Source organism: Pseudonaja textilis, chromosome 3 (assembly GCF_049901715.1).
Source record: "Pseudonaja textilis isolate UNSWEBS1 chromosome 3, rPseTex1.2, whole genome shotgun sequence".
In the NCBI taxonomy this organism is placed as follows: domain Eukaryota; kingdom Metazoa; phylum Chordata; class Lepidosauria; order Squamata; family Elapidae; genus Pseudonaja; species Pseudonaja textilis.
In genome coordinates this window covers 157,814,022-157,834,407 of record NC_141992.1, presented here as the reverse complement: position 1 = coordinate 157,834,407, position 20,386 = coordinate 157,814,022, and the positions used below count along the sequence as shown (strand labels likewise).

At 36.6% G+C, this 20,386-nt stretch overlaps 1 long non-coding RNA gene across 1 annotated transcript; it reads left to right on the top strand.

Annotated features, from left to right (window-relative positions):
* Positions 1-7,801: 7,801 nt before the first annotated feature.
* Positions 7,802-14,359, top strand: LOC113435457 (uncharacterized). Its single transcript, XR_003373934.2, has 3 exons — positions 7,802-7,956; positions 10,993-11,123; positions 12,649-14,359. It is a non-coding gene; the product is annotated as an uncharacterized LOC113435457 (long non-coding RNA).
* Positions 14,360-20,386: the final 6,027 nt, after the last annotated feature.

Sequence of the window (20,386 nt, the reverse complement as noted above, 5' to 3'; positions counted from 1 at the left end):
ACTGTATAATTTCATATCGTAAAATTATTTTTACATGAACAATACAATGTCCTTTGTGTAAAAATAAAGATAACTTCTGTAAAACCTGCTTATTTCTTTTATGTTCTAACTGATGTTCACTGGCAAGGATAGATATAGTTTGAAGTTTAGCTGGAGCTTATTTATTGCTCAAGTTTTACCATTTTCTACAATGCAGAAAAACAATTAACAGTCAATATCCTTTACAAGTGTTGCAAAGTTGCTCAGTTATATAATAACTATGATGCTCTTTGAATACCATTGTCAATCAAAAGGCATTTGACAGAGAAGAACATGCAGAAACAGTTTTTACATGTGAGTTGATGAGTGAAAAATCCAAGCACAGAGTGCATAATGTAAACCTTTTCTAGAACTTTCTGATTGTATGGATTTTGTCAGCTTCAGTGATGGTAGATTAAGAATAGAGCCAGAATGGTTCTTAACAGTTACAGGTTTGATTCCTACACAAAAACATTTTTAAATTACAATCGTCACCAATTACTCCATAGCAATTTCTGTCAATCATATTTCATCCTTGATTTATCAAGGATTATATCTCATTATTGTATATCAGCTATACTGTATTTGCGTTGAGCCAAATTTATATAAAATGATACAGTAAAATCCATCTGTAAAAAAATTGTAATGCAAATAAGATTAAAAGCACAATGTACATTTTTGCTAAGGTATTTTTCTAAGTTATTTTATTCCTGTCCTATTTCACGGGAGTTTGATATGCTATGCTTTGAAATATCACATTCTCCCAGGTCACTGAAAATCATTATTGCTTTGACTTTTCCCCACCAATAAATATTGAATTAATCACAAGATAAACAGATACAGCTCAGATTAGCTAATTACTGCAATCTGATCATTTCATAGGCAGTTGCACAGTTTTATTATCTTACACAGTTTCAGCTGATACAGCTAGAGAAAGCCATTTCTTTTGTCATTTTAATTATCCTAAAGGAAATGCAAGAAAAAAAGAACTCTGGGTGAATATCTGAACTGAAACTTATTTATTCATTCATTCATAAATTTTACTAAGATTTAAGGAGTCAGTTATCGTAACTGAGGAATCATTTTCCTGTTATGGTGCAGCAAGATGATAAACGTGGGTTATTTTAAAAACCGAATTACTTTGGAATTTGCTTTTGAGAGAAATCTCTTGTCTAGTGAAGGGGCCAACCCATTTGTTTCACAAATAAGAGTCCTTATAAGGTAATTTCGAGGGACTGTATATGTATATTTTTCCATGCATTTATTGGGAAAACACCAGACAAGCACCAGAATCAAAGTCAATATGAATGCAGTAAAATGGTTCTGCTCACTGAGAACATATTGCTGGCAATTTAGTTACCTGAAATTAGTTCATCTTTTTGGCCAAAATGCAATCTTCATCCTTCATCCTAAGAAAAGAGGTGAAGTCAAAAGATTTAATTGTTCAGTTTTGTTTAAAATGTTAAATTTTGTTAAAAGTTCATTGCAATAAATAATTTCAGGTTTTCCTTTCCTTTTTTTGTATCATGGTTGTTTTCTTTTTCAGTCAGCAATATATACCTGATTGCTAGTTATAGGTAATTAAAAATAGGTTTAAGATACTTTTTCAACCCTGACTAAAACAGGGTTGGAAAGCATAATTAAAATGTGGTCTATAATAATCGGGGGGAAAAATGTACCCTAAATAAAAATGTTTGTGTTTTAAATACATTGGCTGAGCATTGAACAAAAGAGCCAATTTGGTATAGTGGTTAAAGCATTGGACTAGAAATTTGGAGACTGGATTCTAGTTCTGCCTTAGGCACAAAGAAAGCTGGGTCACCTTGGGCCAGTCACTTTCTCTCAGTCTTTGGGAGGATGCAAACAACTTCTACAAAAACCTTGCAAAAAAAGCTGCAAGAATTTTCCTGGTAGTTTCTGAGAACTGCACACAATTGAATGTGAAAAGAAAAAAATGTACATGCTACAGTTAACTAAATAATTACATACTCTGTACTTAGGACTTACCCTGATTAATTATTTTCCTTTTGAACACACTCTAGTATCATTCATGAATTGTGGAGAAAAAAAATCTACATAGCAAATGGAAATACATATATGGATTAACATCCAGATACCTCCCATAATTCATTGGTAACTATAATTTCTCCTACATTATTTCACAAAGGAAAATCTAAGCAAATTAAAGGGACAGGAATTAAAACTTGACCAATTACTACCTTCATCTTAGTTTTCTTTAAGTTCTTCCTAGGTTTTGGAAGGTCTTCAATTCTCTATACCAATGTTCCTTTAAAGTAGGGATGGGGGCGATGGCCCCTTTATGACCTGTGAGCTGGCTCAGGAATTCTGGAAGTGGAAGTCTACAAGTCATAAAAGGACCATAGGTCCTGCTTTAAAGAGCTAAAAATGATAATGTGTTTATAATAAATTGTTAATTTGACTTTTGTATAGCATAGTAAAGGACAGGATGTTTTTTGCCTTTCTCTTCCTTAAACCTCATTTTGTACTGAAAAAGAAATAGCTTGATCAGTAAAAAGAAAATATTACTTTCTGCAGAGCTATCTAATCAAGGAAGAAGGCTAAGAACAAAGTATTGTTGCAAAGACTCCTGGAGCTATTGTCCTGTCATTAGCAGATATCGTAATATTTAATCATTGCATTGTTTTGGTGCCAGACTCGGCAAATTGAGAAGTTAGCCTTTGTAGGTTGGCAGGCAAGGTACTGGTTTTTAATTATATATGGAAGGCATAATTCTACTGTCTTGGAGAAATTATCTAGAATCTAAGCGGCAGCAGTATATAGGTTTTTGATTCATTTATGCACACAGGAGCATAATAAAACACCAAGTGAAATCCATTTTCTTGTCAAATCTTCATGCTGCTCTTACATAGGCAACACTTTTCCAAAATAAAATAAAGCAGGTGCTTTAAGCCAAGATCTCTAGCAGATCTCAGGTGATATATAAAGCATTTAAATACATTGAGAAAACATGTTGAACAATAAGCTATATTTGTATAACTCCAATGAGATTCTGAACTACCATATTCTATCCAAGTCCAAGCTAAGTTGCTTTCAAACACAGCCTCAAGTAAATGTTTCTATTAGCAGAACCATGAAAAATTAAAAGGCTTTATTCAATGCAAACATGGCTAACTATTCAGCATAAATGGCTTGAAAAGGCAAAGAAACTAATTGGAATGTGAGCAATTCTAATCCAGATTTTAAGTGGATAAGGACACTGTCCCCCTCTCACTCTTTTTCCGTTCTTTTGTTTCGCACAAATATATTGCGAGTGAAAGGACAGATGAACCTTATGACAATCATGATAATATGTTTGGCATATGAGTTTTGAAATTAAGCTAAAGGCTGCATAAAATTAAATTAAAGGTCTACGTACATAACCTTTGCCTGCTATGTTTGAAGTTATAAGTACAATATTTGCACTATATATGAATTATACAATAACTTTTTTGAGGGACTCACAAATTATATATCCACCATTATTCTCAAGCATTTAACTTTTCATCATAGCTTTCATGCTGAACAAACAGGAAAGTCGCATAGTAGTGTTTGTAACTGCAATTACATAGAAATGTCATTTCATGCATCAACCCACATTCCTTTAATTATTAATTTAGCTCTACCAATAGGTGGGGTGAATTATTTGTCCCAAGGGACAATGGATGATTGGGGAGGAGAGGAAGTCACTGGAAGTTGTATGTTGATTGTAGTCTGCTCAGCAATACTATGATAGTTGTCAATTAGCATTGAAGTAAGATTAGCTTGGACATCAGTCTGGCTTTGTGCATTAGATGGATATAAAAATGGGAAAATACCAGCTTCCTTTTGCCTTAGTGGCAAAGAAGTGACATTTTAAAGAAAAGGCAAGTGTATAAATTCAACTTACGTTCTTGCAAGATTTATATGAAATTGCAATCCTATTCTTCAATTTGGACAGCTAGAATTGTGCCAATTTTATTGTCTATCTTTTAAGCACCTTTGATTAAAGTTAAACCAGAAAATAAGTTCAAAGACTGCAAACATCTCACATACTCCTTTGTTGTTGATGAAAATTTTCAGTCATCCAGGTGGAGTTGTCTGGAAGTTGAGTCATGGCAACTGGACTTCTTTTCTTGTTGCCTTGAAATGTTTTGCTGCTTATACAAGTAGCTTCTTCAGTCTCAGCAAGTTGTTTAGTTGGTTAGGGGTTAGGTCTTCCAGGGAGTTTCATTTTTCACCTAATCTGAATATGCTCATTGAGTGAGTAGACAGAGAGTCATTGGAATGTAAATGTTCCAATTCCTAAATCCTTTATCCTAAGTAGGTCAATAAGTTGGACTTCTCTGGTGAACCTTTGAAGGTGTCTTAATCAATCTTGGGGATTGATGAAAAAGCAGCCAAAAAATGGGGGGCAGATTGGAGGCCTTCACCCTTATTGAGGGAAGGATTTTCTACTTTGGCATAAATAGATTCCTTCACTCCTTCCTCAAACCATCTATCTTCTCTGTCCAAAATGTGAACATTATTGTCTACAAGAGTGTCCTTTTTCTTTTACGGAAATATATATTGCTGATTCTGGTCCTGAGGTGCTGCTTCCCCTGCGTCAGGCCATCCCCTTGTGTAAAGGCTGCTTGGTTTCTCCAATGCAGAGATCTGAACATGCTTTACTGCACTGGATTGCATATACTACATTACTTTTCTTATGTTTTGGTGTCTGATTTTTAGGGTTATTTTCCAATTATTTTCCAAATGTAAACTCCATTGGTCAGGGATTTCTGACAGGTGGAACATAAGAAAAAAAAAAAAAACTTGTTGTGGCCCTTTGGAACATCTTGCCCCCTGAGGTGAGATGGGCTCCTATCCTTCCGACTTCCACAAGAGCTTGGTTCTGCCAGTTGGTTTGGGGCTCCAGTGGGAAAGTATCACACTTGAGTTGATTGGTGGATCAATAGCAATAGTTGATGGACCCCTGTACATTCTGCACTCTCTCTCTCCCTCCCTTCCTCTCTCTCCATCTCTTAGTTAATATTGTGATTATATGTAGTGTTAGGGCAGCAGACCCAGACAGTGAGGAAGTGGAGGAGGAACATGGGCCAGTCCTGGAGTCTGGGGAAGGCCCTGTGTCAGAGGCAGAGATGGGGCTGCCTTTATCAGCTGCCTTTAGAGTTGGAGATCAGTGGGGCAGAACAGTTGGAGCCTGTTCCCAATATGCACATGCGCAGAGCTGCCAGGAAAAGGGAACAGTTAAGGAACAAGGATCAACTTGGGAGTAAAGGCTCAGGTGGACAGTGAATGGCCCCTCCCATAGGGAATAAAGAGGAGTGAAAGGGGAGGGGTGTTTGCAGGAGACAATTAGTTCAATTAATTAGGGTGAAGATCTGTTCCTGACTTCTTGCCAAGTAATTGCTGCTAGAGCATCGCTTTTGGAAGATATCAGCCTGGCAGCTTTCCAAGCCTGATAAAGGTCTGTAGTTGTGAAATCTCATGAAAGACTGTTTGCCGGGATCTTTGCTGGAGAGGAATTCACTTTAACATAAGTAAAAGGGGTTTTATTGGGATGAGGAGTCTGCTTCATGATCTTGGGAAGTCTAGGTTAGAACATGTAGGTTATGTCTTCCTGTTTCGTTTTTCTAATGTGCAGGGTTGCTACAGTGTGTTTGTGCTAATATGAACAGGGCTTCTCTTATGGGATTGTTGGGTTGTTACTTTGGTATTAGAGCACTTGGATGGTGTGGATAGTTTTATGAGAGACCTGTGTTTTTAATTTGCCATCACTGCTGCTGCTGCTGCTGCTGCTGAGGGTAGCCAGGAAGGTTGCATGGTGTTGTCTTCTTCTCTTGTCTGTTTTATTGTTTAGAAAATGTTGATTTTGCACAGGGGTGTCAAATTTGCGGCCCACAGGCTAGATGAGTCATGCGCTGGCCATGCCCATGCCCGGTTTAACAAAGAAAAAAAGTCATGATATGTCATGTGACACAACTGTGATAAAATGAGTTTGACACTTCTGATTTTGTGTGTTTTCTCTAGTTGGTCTTTTTTATTGAGGTATTTATTTTATTTTATTTATTTATTTGTCAATTGTTTACGAGATAATAAGTAAAAGTGTATACAAAATTATGAATACATGAAATGGGTACATATAAGAAAAATAAAAGAAAAATAAAAGAAACAATAGGACAGGGACGGTAGGCACGTTGGTGCGCTTATGCACGCCCCCTACAGACCTCTTAGGAAAGGGGTGAGGTCAATAGTAGACAGTCTAAGGTTAAAGTTTTTGGGGTTTGGGGAAGAAACTACAGAGTCGGGTAGAGTATTCCAGACATTGACCACACTGTTGCTGAAGTCGTATTTCCTGCAATCAAGCTTGGTGCGGTTAACCTTGAGTTTGTATCTGTTGTGTGCTCTTGTGTTGTTATGGTTGAAGCTGAAGTATTCATTGACAGGTAGGACATTGCAATGTATGATTTTATATACCATGCTTAAATCAGACCGAAGACGGCGTAATTCAAGGTTTTCTAGTTCTAGAATTTCAAGTCTGGTGGCATAAGGTATTCTACAACGAGTAGAGGAGTGGAGAACTCTTCTTGTGAAATATTTCTGGACTTTCTCAATTGTGCTAATATCAGATACGTAATGTGGGTTCCAGACTGATGAGCTGTATTCGAGTATTGGTCTAGCAAATGTTTTGTATGCTCTAGTTAGTAGTGTGATATTACCAGAGAAAAAGCTACGTAAGATTAGGTTAACAACTCTTAATGCCTTTTTGGCTATGTAGTTGCAGTGGGCACTAGCACTTAGATCATTAGAGGTGAGTATTCCAAGGTCCTTTACAGAGCTTGGATCATCAACAAGATCTTGACTATTCAGCTTGTATTTTATTTTCGGATTTTTTTGCCAATATGTAAGACAGAGCATTTATTTGTTGAGATTTGAAGTTGCCATTTGTTTGACCATTCTGATACATAGTCAAGATCTTTTTGAAGGGTAGCAGTATTGTCTGTGGTATTGAACAGCTTTACATCATCAGCAAAAAGAATGCAGTTGCTCTTAATATGATCACAGAGGTCATTTATGTAGAGTATGAAGAGAGTTGGTCCTAGAACACTGCCTTGGGGGACACCACTATTGACAGGTACAGAATTTGATAGGACACTCCCAATTTTGACCATTTGTTGTCTGTTTGACAGGAATGCTTCTATCCAGTTATGCAGTTGTCCAGAGATACCATAGGATTTTATTTTTAGTAGTAGTTTGTCATGTACCACTGAATCAAAGGCTTTACAGAAGTCTATGTAGATTGCATCTATTGTTTTGCCCTGATCAAGTTGTGTAGTCCATATGTTTTTGCAGTGTCCATATGTTTTTGCAGGTATCTATGTACTGGATCCATACTTTGGGTTGTAAGCATAGGTGGGCTATAGATTCTAGACAATGCATTATGGTCTCTAAGAAAGATAAACATTCTAGTTTTTCTTTTGCCAAAGTTGGTCTCTGGCAGAGAAACTGGTCCTACTAGTTTAGGTAGCCAAAACTACAGAAAAGAACACCCTCCTCTTGTGGAAGTTTTGACATTATTGCAGAGCTGCACATCCTTCCCACAAAACATGTTTGAAAATGCAGATATGGTACATGATTCTTCATGTTTAGTGTGATTCAACCCTGCTATTAGAAAAAAAGATTCATGAGGTTGTTCAAACATGTTTTATCAGTCCAAGTGACTGCACTACTAACATTCTGACGATTGCAAAATAATATTTCAACATGACTCATTTGCTGACAAGTTGAAACAAACTCCAAAAAGCACTAAATCCTAGTCACTGCCATATGAAGGATACTTTCTCAAGATTTCTTAAAAATAACAACTCCAAAATGTTACTATTTTCAAAGGTTCTTATACAAACTTAAAGACAGAAATGCATGGACAACATGTCAAATCAGGTAGGGATTTTTGACTTTTTGCAGACCTCAGCAAGAAAAATAGAAATGAAAGAGAGATTAAAGTAACTTTATCAAATGTAAAAGGGAGGAGCCCATTTGATTAACATGCATCTGCTCAGTTAGTATGGATATCTTTGCTAAAGCTTGTTTAGCCATGTCATTAATCTTTCTCCTTTTTACCAACTCAGAATTTTGCACCCAACCAGTGTATTCCTGGCTCCAAGTCTGTTTTGAATGCATAGATTTAAGTAACTTTTTATTTCAGTTTGTGGAGGAATAACAATTAAAATAGTCCTGCTTGCAAGCACCGGATGATCTAAATCTAGATGGAGGCTCGTTCCAAATGTTGTTACAGTCCCTACAAACCCTGTTGCAATAGATTCATATTTTCAGGATTTTCTTCAGGATCTTTGCTGGTTTTTGATAATCAAGAAATATTTATTCTCAATAACTATAAAATAACTCAGATTGTAGGCTAAATAGTAACTGATGTTATTACATTAACATACTGTGTGGAAGAGTTTCTTTGCAGTCAGTCTTCACAGTTGTTTCAAAAAGCCTTTTTTTTTTTTTTTGCTTCTATAGCCAAGTGATTTGATCTACTAAACAAGTTTTTCCTAACCTGGCACCTTTCAGACATGTTGGGACTACAGTTCCTCAAATTCTCATATGTTATCCTGGCTGGGAATTCTAAGTGTTATCTCAGTACATCTATAAAGTTTTAGATTGCAAAACATTTTGCCAGCGTGGCTGATTCCCAGCTATGGGTCTGGGCTCAGTTCAAGGTTCATTTTCAATTTCCCCACCTCCAATGACTCTTCTGCTCCCTCATTTTTTAACAGGTAGCAAAAATGGTTTTAATCCATGGGATTTTCACCTGCTTTTCTTAAGTATTTTGCTGCTGCTTCCATTCTCACCTTCTTGCAAATACTTCCAGATGAGAGGAAAAGACAATTAGGCCAGAGGTGGTATTCAGCAGATTCTGACCAGTTCTGGAGAACGTATAGCGGAAATTTTGAGTAGTTTGGAGAACCGGCAAATACCACTTCTGACTGGAGGTTTTACAGTATCCGTCCCCTGCCACGCCCATCAAGCCACACCCACAGAACCAGTAATAAAAAAAATGACTCCCACCAATGAATTTGGCTCTTAAGTTGGTTTAGGCCTTTTCCTAATTGAAGGCCTCATATTAACAATATATTAAAACATTGGCTAAGCAGATTTTGCAAGCATAATGAAATATTTGCAATCTGCCACTTCGCAAAACATGTATCTGCAAGATAATCAATTTTAGAGCTATTTTAGAATATTTGGGGACACTGAGAAATAGGGAACCGAAAGTAGCAGATGGTAAGAGATTTAATATGTACATGTGCTAAGTGACAGTCAGTATGAGCGAACAGGGTAAGACTCTGGTAAAATTCTATTTCACTGGGAGGGCTGTCTGAAGAAGGATATAAAAGCGAGAGCTGGATCCCAAATCTTGGCCACTGATGGTAGCTATTCCTTGCTGGACCTAGCTACTATTTTTGGACCTCATTGCAATGGGTTTTTGATGAAAATATTATCTTACTGAAATATTGTTGTACTATGTACTTCATGTTTCAAATTACTCATGAAATAATCCTCTGATTCTTAAAGTATTAATTGTTTCTCAGGATTACTGTCTCCATATTTTATTGGTCTTGTTTTATGACACAGAACATTTCAATTCTTCTTTAATTCTTATTTAATGTTAGGTACATTTAATCTTAGCCAAAAGGCTAAGAAGTGATTAGCTGATAAAGGCAAATGGTGACACCTGGAAAATTTGAGAGATGGACGAATTTTAGTTCAACTGAGACACAAACTATGTTTTTTTAAGAAAGGAAGGAAGGAAGGAAGGAAGGAAGGAAGGAAGGAAGGAAGGAAGGAAGGAAATTGGCACTCTCAGTATTTAGTAAATGAGAGGGACAGCTTGAGTTCATTAACACCTGGAGCATCTGTTGAGCCCTTGAATACAGACTCAGTGGACCCAGATCAGACTTGCTAATATTCAGTCTTGCAGCAAAAACTGTTGCAATTGAGGATGGAAGAAACAAATTAGGTGATAATATGTATACATGCGAATAATTTATAGTATGAAACTGTCCTGGGTAGGCAGAGACAACTGGCTATAGGTGATTCCTCAGATAGCTAAGTTCAGAAGATTTTACAAGTGAGAACCAGAATCTTGAATTGCATCCCGAAGTTATCATTATCTTAAAACCTATTTAAAATGGATGCCTCACTGAGACCTGGAGTCTAGAGCAACATATTTTATGTGTGAACCCAAATATTAATATAAAATGGTCTCTTCTTTAAATGAAACAGATTAATTGAGAGCCACATTTGTATATCAGAGTACTCTATAAGGATGGTGATTAGAATTTTTGTTTTTAGTTATGTTGCAGATGGTTTTATTCATGTTTTGTATTATGATATGGCCTCAAGTGTTATTTAAATAAGTTAATATTATTTATTATTTATAATAATTTTGTTATGGCTTTCGGACAGTCTTCAGTATAATATATATAGAAAAATAAGATGCAAAATGTAGGAAATATATAACAGGACAACACAGACATATTCAATTACGAGCTTCAGGTTTTTAAAAAATATCCCAGTAAGCAAACATGATTAGAAAAAGATGCTTGCTCTAAAAAGAAAATTGACATTTTCCTGTGCTGATAGAAATTGGTGTCTGCACACCACATATTTGCAGTTGTGTGATTCCATGCTACTGTCTTTGGGCAGTTCTGCACTGGAACTTAAGCTGTTTATCTCCTGACTGCTCGCTGCTGTTTCTTACACCAACTGAAGAAATACCATTCTGGACTGCTGTGGGGTGGGTCAGTCTGAACAATAGTCAATACAGGACCTGACTGGTCATCCCTTGATTCTGGGCAGGGAAGACAAGCCTTGCTTGCTGGATCCTGTACGACTGATTTGCATTGCCTGCCTTTTCTTTTTAGGGACTGTTCTATCTTCACTAGCCTACTTTCCTTTGCTTTTCAGATGTTTGCACACATGCATGCATCTCAACCTCCTTCCCACATTATCTTCTTCAACATCAACACATTTTTTTCTCTCCATGTGGTACCATTATTGCTCTGATGATACAGTAAATCAGGTCAATAAAGGAACAGGTAGGAGCAGAGGAACATTCCTATGATTTTGTGTGTGTGTTTGTGTGTGTGTGTGTGTGTGTGTGTGTGTGTAGTAGGTCTATGGAAATTTTATAGCAAGGAAGAATAGATAACTTGGCTTCATGGAAAGAAAGCAGGAACATTTACTATGTTACTATTGTTGTTAAAAAGTAGGATGGAGGAAGACAAGCTCTGTAGCATTGTGGGCAGAATGGAAAAGAAGCCTGCAGAGGAATAGAAAGGGAGATATAGGTGTTGAATAGATCATGAGCTTCTAGGGAGAAGAGAGTTCACTGATTTAATGAGCCATTGTTGGGTGAATTACAAAATTACATTAAAAAATATAGCAATTGCCGATCAGTAGAGAAAATAGCAGCCTGGCAGACCAGGATGAATAGGTTGCACAATGTCATGTGCGGTTACTAGAACAAAGGAAGGGTGTGTGCAGGCATCGCAGCTAATCAGAACTGGAATTGCTATGACTTTCTGCCCATGGAGATTCTCATTTGTTCAGGACATGGTTGTCCCAAAGGTAGTTTTTCAAGAAGCAATTGGACTTTCTGGTTTTTCTTGAAGACGTTTCACTTCTCATCCAAGAAGCTTCTTCAGCTACTTCTCTCAGAACTGAAGAAGCTTCTTGGATGAGAAGCAAAAAGTCTTCACAGAAAAACCAGGAAGTCCAGTTGCCTGTTGAGAAAGTACCTTTGGGACTATGACTTTCTGAAGTGCATAGCACAGCTTGGATTTTTTTTTTGGATAGCATTGAACTGAAGTTGGAAAACAAGGGTGCAGGATACATTTGCAATGGGCTAGGAGTGGAGATCTATCTCTGGGATTGCTAAGAACTGACACTCACTTGATGGCACATAATCCATCAGGAATGGGAAAAGGACAATGTCATCTGTTCCTGTAATCAGGAAGCAGTGAATAACTTATATTGGTAAAAGGCCAGGCAGAAAGAGCACATAGGCACCTCATTGATTTCCCACTTGTCGTGTACCTCAAATTACAGTTTGCAATTTCCCTTTTCTGAAAGGAAGCTATGTGGGTAAAACTGAGCTCTTAAGGTCCTGGGGCTGGATTGGTTTCCTTTTAGCTGAAACTTTCATGTAACCCATTTCTGATTGGATGCAAGATATCCATTTAACTTTGGGCTAAAATGGAGCGTATCCATATACTTATAGATTCAACTACCAAATATAAACAATGCTGCATAGAATCTTTAGGACAAAGTATCTTTAGGCTGCAGAGAAAAATGAATTTCTCATTTAGGATTCACGTTAAAGGTGAAATATTCAGATAAATCTCTTGAGGTTGTTTTTTATGATATTAATAAACATTTATTGGTCAACCCCATTATTGGACTTTACTTGCTTAAATATGACATCCTGGCACCAGTTCTGGGCAAAATAGACTGTATGAGAAAGGCAATGAATGAGAGTGGCTGAAAGGCTGTGTTGGGAACCTGAGAACAGAATGCTACTGGAAGCTGAATCAGTGCACTAACTGAAATGTTCCCTTCCAGGCAGGGTTGGACCACATTTATGAAGTATCAGCATGGGAGCGCCATCCAGGAACTGCCAAAATTTTCTTCAGAAGTATTTTGCTATCCCAGGAAAATGAAACTCTGCGTACGTACTTGTGTGAGCCAGAAGAACAGGCACAATACCCTTCAGGCTCTTTTTGTTTTTGCTTCAGAAACTATTTCATATCCAGCTGTCTATAAGAAATATTTCCAAGTCTTTCTTTGCAGAACATCACATTTTATAAACTTCCCAGTCTTCACTTACAGATCTCCAAATACATAAATACAGATATTTTGGGGGAGGAATATTCACTGCACATAGAAAGATATGGTAGCAGTTTTAAAGGAACCATAAGATAGTGGCATACAAATTCAATAAATAAACAGATAAATGCCAGCTTTGCCTATCTTTGTGTTTTGAATCCTATAATTAAGAATATCCTAAAATAGAGCCATGGAACTTGGAGCACTCCAGAGTTGTTCTGCTAAACAATTTATTTGCAAAGACAGCAAAATCAGTGATGAAGAAAGACAGAAGGCATTGTTCCATGGTATCTGGAGAGATAAAGATTTTGCTCTTCTCCTGTTATAATCTGATGAGTAATTTTATCAGGGTAGTTAAGCTTATATAGCAAGAACTGGCCACAAGATGTCAGTATGTGATGGAAAATGAAAGGGTCCCATGGTCCTTGTGTAAATTAAAATAGAATTATGCACAATTCAATTCAAAATACAGTATTAATTAAAGGGGATACTTAGAAAGAGAATCTTATCTATATCTCTCTCTCTCTCTCTCTCTCTCTCTCTCTCTCTCTCTCTATCCATCCATCCATCCATCCATCCATCTATCATTGATCTCTAAAAATCTGTCAACTGAATTAATAATTTTATGGAAAGAATTATAAGATTACTGAAACCTTGCTGTGAATCAAGTTCAAGTCTTAATATGTCAAACTGAATTACTTTACCATTTTTATAACCTCTAGTGTCATTGGTTTTCCATCTTAATGTGCACTGTACATTTTTAAAAAGACAACAAAACACAATGATTCAGAATACATTTTGTTGACCATCAGTTTGCTATGGTTTTCAGGTATTCTGCCTCTGATATTCTTGCTTCTTAAATTCTCTGCCTTCTTACCTTCACTGCTCTTTTCCACTTACCTTCCTATTTTTAAGCTTGCAAAAAAGAAGAAAGGGAAAAAGTGTGCGTGTGTGGAGTGGGTGGGAAATAACTCCATTGTCCCCTCAGTGAGATACTAATCCCAGCAAAATATTTTTTAGTTTTGGCACCTGGATTACAACTCTTTCTTTGCAGCACATTCTCTGAGTAATTGTGATACCGCTAAAATATTCATAGACATTCATTACAGCTTAGACCATAAATAACAGAGACCTCATTCCTTAAGTGCTATATAATAAAGATTCCTCTTTTGATAGTAATTTTAGTGTCATAGTAGCCTGTTCAACAGCCAGAAAGACAAGAAGAACAAGAGCAATTGAGAGAGGGCATTTACATGTCATCATCATTTTTACTCCCAAGTTCTCATAAACTGTCTGCAGGTGACCTAACATTGTCTTTATTTCTGCTAAAAATACTGAGACCAAATAGCCCAAATTACTGCCCTGTTTCAAGTTCTACAATTCTTGCAATACAAAATAAATGAATGAATGAACAAGAAGGAAAGAAATAAAAAGAAAGAAAGAAAGAGAAAGAAAGAACGAACGAAAGAATGAATGAATCATAGCAGCCTGGGCCTTTGGTTGCTTTGCTCTAGGGGTAAATATTAAATGGAAATAGAGAAAACACAATAATTAATGTTACTAATCGTTTTGTTTAAAGAAAATTTGCAAACCTGCTAAGCAAGGGTTTCTATACCAGGATCTGAAACTCAGTAGTCAGAATGATGAAAGTAAGCAAAAAATTGACAAAGGTCTGCGATGAGAAAATGGATTCTCAGTATGATTTTCACAGCCTGTTCTCATTGGAGTGGTCCACGAGAAGAGATTCATAAAACGAATAAGCTACAATCAATTTAATTTTTTTGAAACTGCTTGATGTCATGGAATCTAGAGTTACTTTCAGACTGATATGTGTCGAGATGTGGTTGTAAGAGAAAAAGTGCTACAAATTATTTAAAAAAATATTTGATATATTTCAACTTTCTTAAGAGTAGAAGAAGGTTGTGAAGGAGCTTCTCTACACAGTTAATTGAATCTCTTTGTTATTAGATCTGTACCGATAGTTTCAAAGTCCTCCATGCCTAAGGATTTGCATGAAGGTGTGTAAACATTAACAGACTTTGATGAAACTTGAAAGGAATGTAGATGCGCTCTCTTTCTTTCTCTCTCTCTCTCTCTCCTTCTCCCTCTCCTTCTCCCTCTCTCCCTCCCTTCCCCTCTCTCCATACTATCTGATAAAGAACCATCCCAAATCATATACGTCCTTTAGGCACCATAAACACCTATCCCTTAGGGAATCTAAAAGAATATATATCATTAATTAAAAAAAAAACAAGAAACCAAAAGTTGCTTCTATTAAAGTGAAACAGTTAAGAAAAAAATATTTTAAAAATATTTAAGCATATTGAAAGCTAAAATCTGTATGGAATAACATGTTACATTTCTGCATGATATTATTTGTAAGATTAAAAAAAAACATCATCAGAATTGTTAAATTAAATGAGATGGGAAATGGGAAGAGACAGGAGGAGAAGTGAGCAATATGCTTGTTCCGTAGTCTAGGGTTCTTGAAATATAAATCTATGTTGCAGATGTACCTTGATGAATCTCTTATTTGGTCAGGATGTTTGTAAAAAGAAAGTGAAAGAAAGTAGATAATAATTTAGCATTTAGCATTTAAATTATCTATTTTTGTACTTTTGTACATATTTAAATGGTTAATTCATATTGTAAACCGAACTCCAAAAATTTGGTAACTCAGAAGAACATTTATGGTTGATTACATTTTAGCCCTTAACAAAACAATTTATGGAATATACTGCCATCATGTGGTCATAGGATAAAACTATCAATTCAAGGAGAGTTCATTTGAACCAATAATAAATATTTCATTTTTGGTCTAAATAGATAGCAAGAAAAACAATTTCTTTCCCCAGTATTTCAGGCTGCCAGTCTATCCTAATACGTGAGTACATTTTGACTGAGGAACTAAGCATTCTTTTTCAATTATTAAATATAATTTGTTTTATGTGGAAATTTCATCTGAAACATTGCAAAAATCTCTGTGAAAGTAGAAACATTGAAACAATATTTCAAGTTTTGCATTACTTGAACATACTATTCTCCGTGTATCAATCATAAATTGATTGATGGTTGGAAAGGGGAAGAGAAGCCACTCATATTAAAAAAATAGAACAGAATAGAATAGAATAGAATATTGGCCAAGTGTGATTGGACACACAAGAATTTGTCTTGGTGTAAATACTCTCAGTATAAATAAAGAAAAGGTACATTCGTTAAGAATCAAGAATCATAACATACAACACTTAATGATAGTCATAGGGTACAATCAACAATCAAATCATACTAGGAAACAGTCAATATAAATTATACAGATACAAGCAACAAAGTTACAGTCCTACAATCACAAGTGGGAGGGGATGGATGATAAGGAGTGATGAGAAGATTAACAGTAAAAGTACATTTTGTAAATAGTTGAACAGTGTTGAGGGAATTATTTGTTTAGCAGAGTGATGACTTTCGGGTACAATGAGTACAATGTACACAAATACAAAGGGATGGGGCTTCAATTATGCAATCATGTTTTGTTATCTTGAATTTTTTGATCCCTCCCTCCTGAAGACTCTACTGTCTCAAGATAATCTATGACTGTGATGATGAATCTATGGCACGCATGCCGGAGGTGGCACACAGAGCCCTCTCTGTGAGCACATGAGCCATTGGCCCAGCTTAGCTCAGCTCTGCTGCGCATGTGTGCACACCTCCTGCCAGCCAGCTGGTCTTCAGGTCTCTGCTGCGCATATGCCCCCCCGATGCACGGGGATGCGCGTGCATGTGCAGGGGGGGAGCGTATGCAAAGGGGATAAAAAGGTTAGCCATCACTGATCTATGATATGCTTGCAGTTACATTGCAGACTTTTGAAAATCTTTATTGGAAATTTCATCATTCACTTATATACTGGTAAGCTGGACATACTGGATACTCCTTTTTTGATGAACTGTTCCTCCTGATATCTTTTCAAAATGGCCCTTTTGTTTTTATTTTTTTTGGTGGTGGGGGAGGGACTTAGACATGATATTGTCATCGACTTTTAATGGAGTAATTGTGGTGATTTTATCAATGGTATCTTTCTGCTAATATCTGAGTTTTCTCTAATTTTGGGTTGAAACCTCCAATGCAACTTCAAAAGTTGCTACCAACTTTTAATTTGACAAAAGAAGTAGTAATTAATAAAGTTGAACATAAGCGAAGACAGAGAAGGAGGAGAGAAACTCTCAGGTGGATATTGAGGGTTATACCTAGTCAGATTCAGTGTTGGTGAATTCCATTTTGCTTCTGTCCATCCAGTGTCCCTTACACATGGTTACCTTTATCTAAGAGTATAATAGTAAAGTCTTCAATGTCATCAGGACTCCTAATGATAGAAGTAACACATGGAAACTTATTAAGGACAGATCCAACCTAGAACTTAAGGAGAAAGGTGATATATGGAGGTGGTAGAGGTGGTGAAGAGTGGGGAGATTGCTTGCTGAGTGGAGGGGAGCCGCATCTCTCCTCCTTGGCTGGTCTAAACTCCCTTCCCCGAAGGTGGTTGCGGCAGTGGTCAGAAATGGCCACCTCAAAGAAGAACCCGACTGGATAAGATTGTGCAGGAGGAAGACAAAGAGGAAATCAGGACAGACCAGGCTAAACAACAGAGAACATCTAAGCAAGGTACCCTGAATCTAAAAGTACCTAGAGGGATACTTCTGAAAGAAGATCTTTAAGTGCTGAAGGAGAGAGAAAAGGAGGTTAAAAACCCTTTTTTAAACCTTTATATTGACAATTACAAATGGTATGGAAAGAAATTTATATTAATCTATTTTGACACTAATAGGCAACCTTAAGCTGAAATCTAAGTGTCAAAAGGAGAATAAAGATTTTTTTCTTGGTGATTTTAAAGCCCTAAAAAGAAGAAGAAGTGGAGGCAAAAGGGTGGGACTTGGAATAATGGAAAAATGGAGTGCCACCTGGAAAAATAAAGAGGATTAACAGTGAAACTTTGAAAAGACTTCCGAGGATACATTGTAACTGAAATCTTATTAAAAGATACAGTAACCCACAGAAAGGAAAAGTAAAGGCAAGAAACAAGAAGGAACAGTCTGGGATCATTTGGTGATTTAAAAAAAAAAGTTTTTGGCATTGGTTTTTTTTCTTTCTTTTTCTGTTTTTACTTAAAGTCAATCGGGTGGTTGTTCAAAAGTGTTTAAAATGCCATCACTCCTGGAGGAATTGAAGATGAGTCTTAAAAAAACAGAAAGAAGATGCAGAAAGGGGAGGACGATCCTTTGGCTTCGAATTTGAATTTTTTGAAATGGAGATCCTAAACTACGAAAAGCAAAAGGAAAAGCTTCAAGAGCAAGAAGAAGGGCAGGACAAAGAAGAAGCCATTTTCAATGATCAAATAATACAAAGTGTGGTAATAAGGGGGAAAAGGGAGAGAGGAGTTGAAAGTTTAAGACCAAAGGGAACAGCCAAAAAGAAAAATAGTCTGAAAAAGAAGTATAACAGCAAGGAGAAGCAGAAAAGAAAACTACAGAAGGGAAAATTAGAGAGAGAAGGGTATAAAAAAAGGGGTGAGAAAAATGGGGGAAAGATAGAAAGGGAAAGAACTTATGAGGGACAAAAACAGGAAATAAGGAAAAAGGGGAAATGTACTAGGATTAAAGGTATTTGCTCAGTTAGAAAACATAGAGACAATGGTTAAATTAAGTTAAAAGTGAGGATTCTGCAAAGGTACAAAAGATAGTGTTGTGACAGTAGAATACTGTAATGAGTTAGAAATGAAATAAGTAAATAATCTATGAGATAAAACTGTATTGTTATGTAATGCTTTAATGTTTATTTATAATTAATGCAATAATAAAGAAGAGAGGGAAACATTGCAATTGTTTCTAAAGATTGATAAAATATTGAAAATAAATGTGAAAGATTTATAAGGAAATTTATACCAGTTATGAGAATGAATTTGAATAATCATTTTGCTTATTAATAGTAAATAATTTATAAGATAAAACTGTATGACTATCCAATGGTATGCTTATTAACAGTTAAGTAATAATGAAGAAGGGAGGGAAACATTTCAATTGTTGATAGATATTGAAAATAAATGTGAAAGATTTAAAAGGTTCATACCAGTACTAGAATGATTTTGAATAACTATTTTGTTTACTAATGTATATATATATGTTTTCTGAGGTTCTCGCGGGTATTTGTATGTGGATCTTTGGTTGTTCGGGTTTTCTCCCGCGTAAGATTCAAAGTATCTAGGCAACGTCTAGAGACTTCATCGAAACATTGCCTAGATACTTTGAATCTTATGCGGGAGAAAACCCGAACAACCAAAGATCCACATATATATATATATATTTTCTGAGGTTCTCGTGTGTATTTGTAGGTGGTGGAGGTAGGTAGGTGGATCTTTGGTTGTTCGGGTTTTCTCCTGCGTAAGATTCGAAGTATCTAGGCAACGTTTCGATGAAGTCTCATTCATCATCTTCAGGCTTCTGAGTGGATGTGAGTCTGTTTTCTACATGGAAGTGTGGTGGTGGCATCTTGTGTGGCTCTCATGGGTGTGGGTCTGGTGTCATTCTTCATGTTAGGTACTCGTCTGTTCATGAGGCGGGTTTCCAAATGGCTGGAAGGCGGGAGGTGTCATCTCGTTTGTTCATGCTGTGTGGGCGTTTTTCTATCTCTATGGCTTCTCTGATTATTCTGCTGTTGAAGTGTTCGGTTTTGGCGATGGTTCTGGTATTTTTAAAGTCAATCTCATGTCCTGTGGTTTTGAGGTGTTGGACCAGGGAAGAGGTCGTTTCTTCTTTTTTGATTGAATTCTTATGTTCTTCAATGCGTGCACTTATTCTTCTGTTAGTTTGTCCAATGTATGTGGTGGGGCAGGCAGTGCAGGGGATTTCGTATACTCCTTGGTTTTCTAATTCGATTTTGTCTTTGGGGTTTCTTAGGATGGTGGATATTTTTCTGTTTGTGCAGAATGCTGTTTTAATGTTGTGTTTTTGGAGGATCTTGCTGATTTTGTCTGTAGTGCCTTTTATATATGGGAGGAGGGCTTTGCCATTTTCTTGTTCTCTGTCTTGGATTTTGGTTGGGGTTTCTTTTTGGATTAGGTGGGTAATCTTCTTTCTTTGGAATCCATTGGCTGTTAGTACATTGGTGAGAGTGTGTAGTTTGGTTTTTTGGTGTTGTTCATCGGCTAAGCATTTTGTTCTGGAGATGAGTGTCTTGGCTACGGAATTGATCTGTGCTGGGTGGTGGTGTGAGAGTGCATGTAGATAGTGGTTTATATGTGTTTTCTTCTGGTAGATGGTGTGCCCTAGGGAGCCATTGGATCTTTTGTATACCAAGACATCTAGGAAGGGAAGTTGATTGTTGGCTTCTGTTTCCATGGTGAATTGTATTTTGGGGTGTAGGCTGTTGAGGTGTGTGAGGAAGTTGTTCAGTTTTTCTTTCCCGTGTGGCCAGATTATGAAGGTGTCA